Here is an 8,627-nt window from a genome sequence, read left to right on the forward strand (position 1 = left end):
CGCCATTTGTTGTGTCTGCACTTCATTTATTGCACAACTAAGAACATGGTACAATACTGACACACAACATTGAAGCCATGCCGCCGGCAACCACACACGCGTCAATAGGCACCCTGCAGATGTAACTCCGGCGCCGACGCGGGCGCCTCTAGCGGCGGCCCGAGCGTCCCTTGGGGGCCGCAGCGAGCAAGCGCGCCGACCGAGTAGCATCGCTGTTTCCGTAATTCCTAATTAATGACATGCTGAATAAAGAATATAAATTACTCAAGCCTCTCGGGAAAGTTAAGTCGTTTGAAAATCATTCTGCCTCCGCTTTCTTGTAATTGATAGCAGTGAAAGCTTTCTCCTTTTCTGGGCCATCCAAAAAGTTCTAGTTCCTTTTCAGAGCATTCGGAAGCCGCTGGGGCGACTTCGTCGTTGGGTAGTGCCTCTGCGCGAAGCATGTCAGTCAACGGACATTTGATGTCCGCGAAAAACCTTATCACATGGCCGACATCAGTGTTTTTCGCACGCACTGAAAAGTAAAATAAGATTACATTAATGTACATTCGCAAATATCATCAAGGGATCTTGCTTTCGGAACGAGTGGGGTGATTGCATTTGAGAGCGTGACCAAAACAAGTTACCGTTTTCCTTTCTCGGCCCATGAACTTTGGACAGTTTCGGGTAAGTTTTGCGCGATGACGGAAGGCCCCAGGCTCGCGGTTGGCTCGTGCAGGAGCTACATTTGTACTGTTGAATGTAGAGAGCAACGGCCGCCGTGTGCTTACATTTTCCCACCACGCCAGCGCGGCAGTCACAGCTAGCTCTGCGGATTCTTCGGCTTCCGTCGATCTAAAGCACCAGTACAGCGATAAAAAATTGTAAGTCGGCATCTGGAATCTCACATTTGTTTAGAGCACTTGTACAGTGCTTTCGAAGAAACTAAACTTACCTCAAGCGTCACGCGTTTTGTCGCTGCGTTTATTCTTGTCTGCGGTATGCATTTTCCCACGATTTCGGAGCCAGCAGCAAGCACAGCTTCACTGACGTCATAGACGTGGCCCGCTTGCAGTAGTAGTTGACCCTTTTTTAGGTTTGCACCACGAAAAAAAGCGTCAACGTCTTGAAGTTCAAGGAAACCCGTCGATAAAACAAGGGGCACGCCGTTTACCGCCATACCGCTGCACCGCGTGAGGCGCGTCGTCTGCTGCAGCTATCCCCCGGCGAACGCAAAAGCGGCTACGCGGTGGCGCTTCACGACAACCGAAGGGCTTCACCCTACAGTGGAAGGCAGCGGGGCTGACTTACCCAAGGCATTGGGGTTTAGGGATAGTGAAGGGAAAGTGGATTTTAAGAGGTTAGAAGTAACCAAGCGAAGGTTATCTGATTGGTGGCTAAAAGCAAGACAGGAGTAAAATTTCACAAGACATGGCTAGGTGGCTTGAGCCACCGCCCGATGTAAAGGGTTCAGCCGTATCCATCCATCCATCCAGGTAGGGTGCCTCGATGCGCGCGCCCTCTCCGCCATTCCGTGCAGGGTGGAGCCATCCTTTGACAGGGTCAGTGCCGCCGCCGCGGAAGAGGGCAGCCATATTTGAGCCCACTCCTCGCTTCCCCACGGGCCGGTTGCACGTGCGTGGTCGCGCGTCCGCCCGGTCGCAGTTTTCTTCGGTTTCAAAACTCGCAAGATGCCTGGCTGTTGCGTGCCACTGTGCTCAAACCACTCCAGAAATGGCTGGAGAATGTTTTCATTCCCAAGAGACCCTAAAAGAAGGCTCCTCTGGACGGTGAAGATAAAGCGGGACAAATGGCAGCCTGCAAACTCTTCGCGCATATGCAATGTAAGTACAGTGATTATTTGGACGGTTGCGATTTTTTGTAGTTATGTCTGTCGCTGCAGGTTTACATTTAATATGTGCGCTGGAAGTTGTGTTAGTGTTCCTGGAAAGGCTGTAACTACGCACGCTACGTGACTACATCTTTTATGAAACATATATAAGGAGGAATTATACAGCAGATGAGTGGCGGAAAATCATTTTCATAACTCGCAGGTGTGGACATGGATTTTGTATTTCTGTGCACAGGCTAATAAACACAACTAACGGTAATATTCGTTATATACAGTGAAGCGTTGCAGAAGCACTCGGCATTTATGCAATAACAGACTGCTTGCTTGTAGTCGGTTAGCTTAGAGCCGACAGGTTCTTGATTAATTTTTCAAATGGCCCTAAAAGCAAACGCATCAAGAGACATGCGTCAGAAGCGTCAGAAACTTTGACAATAGTTTTGTAGAGTTTTTATTTGTTCCAAGGCTGTTTGACGAAGCCAGGAATTAGTTACTTTTGGTAAAACTCCCGTGAATGTGAGCTTTCGTATATAGTAGCTTCGCTAAGAACTTGTTGCTTCTATCTGGCATTTCTAACGTTGGCGCAGTTATTGTGCAGTGCCGGCTATTTCCCTTGTGCACAGCCATTATTAGTCTGACTTTTAGGATTTGATAAATGCAGCTGCCGAGTGTGCGCGACTCCTTAACATCGCTGGAGCAGTGCCAGAACTTGTGTATCTTTCAAAAGGGGCATTTCTTTCTGTTTGTACTACATACTGGACGCCTGAATTAATTTTCTTATGCAGGCCCATTTCGAAGACAACTGCTACGAGAATCACCGCGCGGATGGAAGGAAGCTGCTAAAGTCAAACGCTGTTCCAACCATTTTTTCGTTCAGACGTAAGTTGCACTATATTTTATTATTGATGGCAAATATGATGTGCATCACTGTTGTGACTCATGAGTTAGAATAATAGCGCTTAAAATCTGGCCTTCTAAATGCAGTACCAATTGCATTACCAATTGCAATTTTAAAACTTTGTCATTGAAATTGTGCCTGCTGCCAAATGTTTGGGAGTGCTCTTTGAACAGCACACGTCTTGGGATCTGCAAGTAGATACAATCATTAGGAAAATATCCAGAGTATCCGGAGTACTTTCTAAATTGAGACATTGCCTCCCTACATGTGTAAAACGCTTTATATATAACTCTCTTTTTATGTCAATAATAAACTACTGTTATTTAGTCTGGGGGACAACCACTTTATCAAACATTAATCAGTTACATATAATACAAAAGAAGGCTGTTCGAGCGATCATGAATGTCCCATACCTTGCTCATTCCGAACCACTATTCAGGGAGTTAAAATTAGTGCCGCTTCCTGAACTTTATCACCATACTCTCAGAAAGCGTTATCAAACAGGTATCAGAAAGAAAAACAAAACTCTTGAAATTATATCGAGTCTAACACTAAACAGAAATGTTCGGGACACTCGCTATCACGAGACTTGGGAGGTTTCGTGTAACCGCACAAAATATGGTGACCAGATGCTGCGATTTCAACTGCCGAAATTACTTAACTGATTACGCACACATATATATATATATTTTTTTTTTCAAGTTACAACGCGTTCGCCTCTGTGTTTTTTGCACTTATTTATTGACTGTTTGTTCAGATGTGTGGTGATATTGTTACTTTCCTATCATTATTTTTTGTATGCAAAGTGTTACCTGCCTAGTTTTTTTGCACAAGTTCTTTTCATTGATTTCATGTCTTGCTCATATCTAATGTATATTTGCACTGCTGTGTCGCTGTCAAGAAGACGGTCAGTGGGCGCTGCCAAGCCCTATTTTTGTGGCTTTTTGCCCACTGTCCGTAACATCAGTGTCTGTGGGTATTGATGTTGAAATAAATTGGAATTGGAATTGAATTGGAATTGGAACTTTTCAAGCTTAAAATTTTCGCTTTTAGGTTATGGTTCGCGCAGCTATGAAATAACTGCCGACACTGAGCAATTCTGACGAACTTCACTCATTTCTGCTCTTGCATTTCCTTTTGTTTGTGCAGCTATGGTCCACCACCAAAGAAAGGCTCCTAAGGAGAGAGGCACACCCGCTCTACCAACTACATCAAACTCAACAGTGCAGGAACAAGGACCTGGCGTTTTTGCGGATTGCGATGAGCCTGGGGGAACGAACTTAAGTGAAGAGGTTGTCTATCAGCCTAGCGATGGACAAACAGAGCAAAATGAAGGCTGCGATGCACATTCATCCAGTAGTTGTTGCGCTCAACTGAGAAAACAACTGGAAGATGTGAGAAAGAACCACAGACAACTTCAAGAAGTGCATAAAAAAGCCAACTTGACTATTAACTCTCTTAGAAAGAAGGTGCGAAAGCTAAAAAGCGCCGTAGAGCACTTTAAAAAAAGGATAAAATTTTTAAATAAAGATCAAGTTCGTGCACTTTCCCGAAAAAGCAACAAGGGAAGCATCTGGTCGCCGCAGACTATTAAACAGGGGATTCAACTGAAGTTTTCTTGTGGGAAGTCTGGTTACAGAACTCTCAGACAGCTCGGCTATCCACTTCCGGCAGAAAGAACTCTATCTCGTCGCCTCCACTGGCTCAAGTTCTCACCAGGAATTCTTACAGACGTTGTAGAACTTCTCCAAGCGAAGGCACAAGGCATGGAAGATGTAGAAAAAGACTGCGTCCTCTTTATCGATGAGATGGAGATTGCCAGAGGGTTTCAGCTTGACCGCGCTGAAGACATTGTGTATGGGGGAGTGACATTGCCACAAAAGCCAGATGAGCCTGCTAATCACGCTCTGGTGTCTATGGTTGGAGGTCTCAACCAGCGATGGAAGCAGGTGATAGCTTATCATTTCACTGGAAGCCATGTGGATGGCCGCACGCTCAAGGACATTGTTCTGCAAGTTGTCCAACTCTGCGCCGATATTTCCCTCAGAGTTCGGGTTGTAACGTCCGACATGGGCGCCTCAAATCGAGCGATGTGGCGTGAGCTGGGATTTTCTAGCCACCGAAATTCGAAGACAACCTGCTCAATACCACACCCTTCGCTCAATGATATGGAGTTGTTCTTCAACGCAGACGCTGCTCATGTTTGGAAGAATATTAAAGGTCAGTTGATAACATCTCATGCATTTACATTAAGTGAAGCAACAGCCAGCCAGTGCGATCTTCCCTCACGTGAAGTGAAACTGGATCATGTGCATGCTGTGCTGGAGTTTGACAAGGAAAGGGAGCTAAAGCTCGCACCGAAGCTCTCTGAAGCCCATGTCTCATCTGGACATTTTACGAAAATGAAAGTCGGACTTGCCGTGCAATTTTTCAGAGAAGCTCCCAGTGCAATCCGATACCTCATCAAGGAAAAAGTGCTGGACATAGAGGCAGAAACAACAGCTTGGTTTTTAGAGCTGGTATCAAGATGGTACGCATTAATGTCGTCGCGTCATCCATCTGTTGCCCTAAGTCTGCACGATGTGGCGAAGCATCATAGAGCTCTGGAAACTCTAAACCTGGCTCTAAACACCTTTCAAGGGATGAGCATGGGCAGCACGTCTCAGTGGAAGCCATCGCAGGCGGGCCTCCTGATCTCCACAACGGTCGTGCTTCGCCTGCAAGACATTCTTTTGAACTCGGAGGGCTACAGCTTCTTACTCACCAGCAGGCTGCTACAAGATTGCCTTGAGAATCTTTTCTCTGTGGTTCGTCTCAGGAAGCCTGTCCCAGACGCCTATGATATGAAATGCGCACTGAAACTTGTGTGCATAAGCCAATTTTTGCACACGCCGTCTACCACCAGCTACAGTGTTGACGATTCTGAGTACCTGGTTGACCTTCTGTCAAACGGAAAACGTGAACTCGCTGAAGCCGAGGTAAAGGAAATCGATGACTCGGAGGTTCTTTTCATTGAAGCGCTAACATCGACTGAATGCAGCATTCTGTTCCATATTGCCGGATTCCTCGTTAAAGGTATTCTGAAAGCCATAAATAATTGCGAGCAGTGCAAAGCTACTCTGCTCGGTTCTAGTGACGCTGAAAATGCATATCTCACAAGGCTGAAGGAGTACCTCGAAAATGGCGACAACCTGCATTACCCCAGTCCTGAAGTGATGAAAGTGCTGAAGTCGTGCGAGGAGCATTTTAAGGGCATCACAGAATGGGCGGAAAGCCTTCTAACTATGAAATCTCCAGTGCAGGCTGTGATAACATACCTAAGACAAATGGTTCCGTTTAATGTTGAAACATGCCAGGTTCACAACGAAATCATTCAGAAGTTGTTATACTCGACCTACGCTCGAACGAGGCTGCGAATTCACCTGCGACAACTTGAAGAAAAAAAAGTCAATGGACATGCAAGCAAAACGTGTGCTGGCGTCAGCTTGCCGTGAAGAGATTTGTAAATATTGTGTATAAATGTCAAATTCACCATAGTTCGCTTGTCTCCTATTTTTTGACAGTAGCTTTAATAATTTACAACATAAATAAACTGCATTATTACAACTCCTAAGTAAGTGAAATTTATGCACTTACGTTTCTCATTAACTCTTCACACTATATAAGAAAAACTTCCTCAGTCGATGAGACACGCGCATTTTCCCAATATAGGCTCTGTTGATAGATGTTATTTTTTTGCCTTTTCATGAGAGTATTTTTCACAGTCAAGTTTGCGTTCACTTAATGTTTTCGGTGAAGGTATGAAGGCGCCGAAATTATCCCATGCTTTGTTAAAGTGGTTACTTTACATGAAAAAAAGCTGCACGAATTATGCAGCTGCATTGTATGTTACAGCTACAGTGCAAACTCCTGTACCACAGCATTGTTTCTTTTTTTTACCTGCACAAATTAAGAAACAAAAACAAGCGGTGCCAAGGATCAAACGACTACGAATGTCCAAGGGCCTACAGATTGCGTCCATTTGATTCTGAGGTGGTAAAATGTTTCATTAATAAGCCTTATCATTCTCAGCATTTAATATTGACTAATACGTTGCGGCGAACGAGATAAACTCTGTTTTTGCGAGTCAGCGCACTGAGTCCCAGACAATTTACAAAACTCCGTAAGTCAGCTTTTCTGCATAAAAAAAAACACCTTTACGATTGCGACGCGAACTGTCCGAGGGAGAAGAGTTGGGTGCAGCGCAAACGACTTTTATTCCTTTATGTTATGGTGTGCACGGCCAGGCGAGCACCTTGGCACAGCTGCGTTTCAAATTTCCTTCAGGAATGCAGCCCGGGGAGGGTGCATTGTAACCGCAGCAATGGCTTGGGAGAGCGGCCCCTAATCTCTTTATTGTGAAAGCAACACAGGGCAGAAGCCTGTAGGAAAGGGTTCGGCAACAATAGATGTCCCCAGCGATGCACCCTATTTCTGCCTCCAAAACCTGTTTCGCCGCGATGGTGAAGGGGCCTTCGCTGCGCAGAGAAGCTTACCTCCAGTGTTCTGAAACGAGTGGGCTCAAATATGGCGGACACTGCAGCAGACGACGCGGTTGTCCCCACCCTGCACGGAGCGGCGGAGAGGGCGCGCGCATCGAGGCACCCTAACCGAAGGTGGTGGCGCCTGGCGGATGCAGGGTGCCTATACGCACGCATGCAGCTTGTGTCCACAGTTGCCAACACACGCACGGTACGCCGCTGCTTTTGGCACACAACAAGTCAGGTACCAGGAGATAGACACTTTGTGCATTGCGTGCGGAGTTGAGGAGGAAACGGCTGAACACTTGATACTTTTCTGTAAAGGGCTTCACCCTACAGTGGAGGGCAGCGGGGCTGACTTACCCAAGGCGTTGGGGTTTAGGGATAGTGAAGGGAAAGTGGATTTTAAGAGGTTAGAAGTAACCAAGCGAAGGTTATCTGATTGGTGGCTAAAAGCAAGACAGGAGTAAAATTTCACAAGACATGGCTAGGTGGCTTGAGCCACCGCCCGATGTAAAGGGTTCAGCCGTATCCATCCATCCATCCATCCATCCATCCATCCATCCATCCATCCATCCATCCATCCAGGAAGTACCCGCCATTCCTTGCGCTTGCCCGCACTTTTCGCGCGATTCACTTTTTGAGTCCATAGCGGCAGGCGGCAGGCGAAGCTGATCGTCTGCTACCATAGAGCTAGTACTACCAACACTAGAGCGAAAGCGGCAGCAGCACTCCCATGTAAACCCTCTCCACTTTTTTTATAACCGTGGACGACAGCCATCTTGTTACTCCGCTCATGGTTCCATGCATGGCCCAGGCGACCTAGACCAGGTTTAACGGCAGTTTGCAGCGTACTAATCTGGCAACCTCACAACTTCCCCCCAGTATGGCCGCACGCTTCGTAGTGCGCGTCAAAAAGTTGTACGAGGAATGGTGCTGCGGCTTGCTTACGTACTGTGTTGATTTCCTTTCTAGTTCATGCGCAAAATGTTCGCGATGGTGCGCGCACGAAGATACTTCCAGGTGGCGGTGAATCTTGTGCCGCTCATTACGTATGATTTGTGTTTGTGTGAGCCGAGATCAACGAAGATGGTTGGCGAGGTTCAGCAAGGTTTGTTTTGTTGTACGGGGTATTATAAAACATGCATGCCCCATGCCTTTTGGCGTAACCTGGAGTCTCTTTAGTAAAGCGTGCACCATCGCCACCTCCTGTCTTCTCCGGCGGTCAGATCTCGTTGGTGTTCCATACAGGAGACGAGGCAGAAGGGAGACGACACTCGCGCGGAGTGCAGCGCATGCCTTCTGTACCGCTGCCTGTGAAGATGCGAATTCTGTTTGAATACAACGGAAGATCTGTAACAGAATCCGTTCCGAAAGGTTT

At 46.6% G+C, this 8,627-nt stretch overlaps 1 pseudogene; it reads left to right on the forward strand.

Annotated features, from left to right (window-relative positions):
* The first annotated feature begins 5,253 nt into the window (after window positions 1-5,253).
* On the forward strand, window positions 5,254-6,262 carry LOC144123675 (uncharacterized; annotated as a pseudogene).
* Window positions 6,263-8,627: the final 2,365 nt, after the last annotated feature.

This window comes from Amblyomma americanum, chromosome 3, assembly GCF_052857255.1.
Source record: "Amblyomma americanum isolate KBUSLIRL-KWMA chromosome 3, ASM5285725v1, whole genome shotgun sequence".
Classification (NCBI taxonomy): Eukaryota; Metazoa; Arthropoda; class Arachnida; order Ixodida; family Ixodidae; genus Amblyomma; species Amblyomma americanum.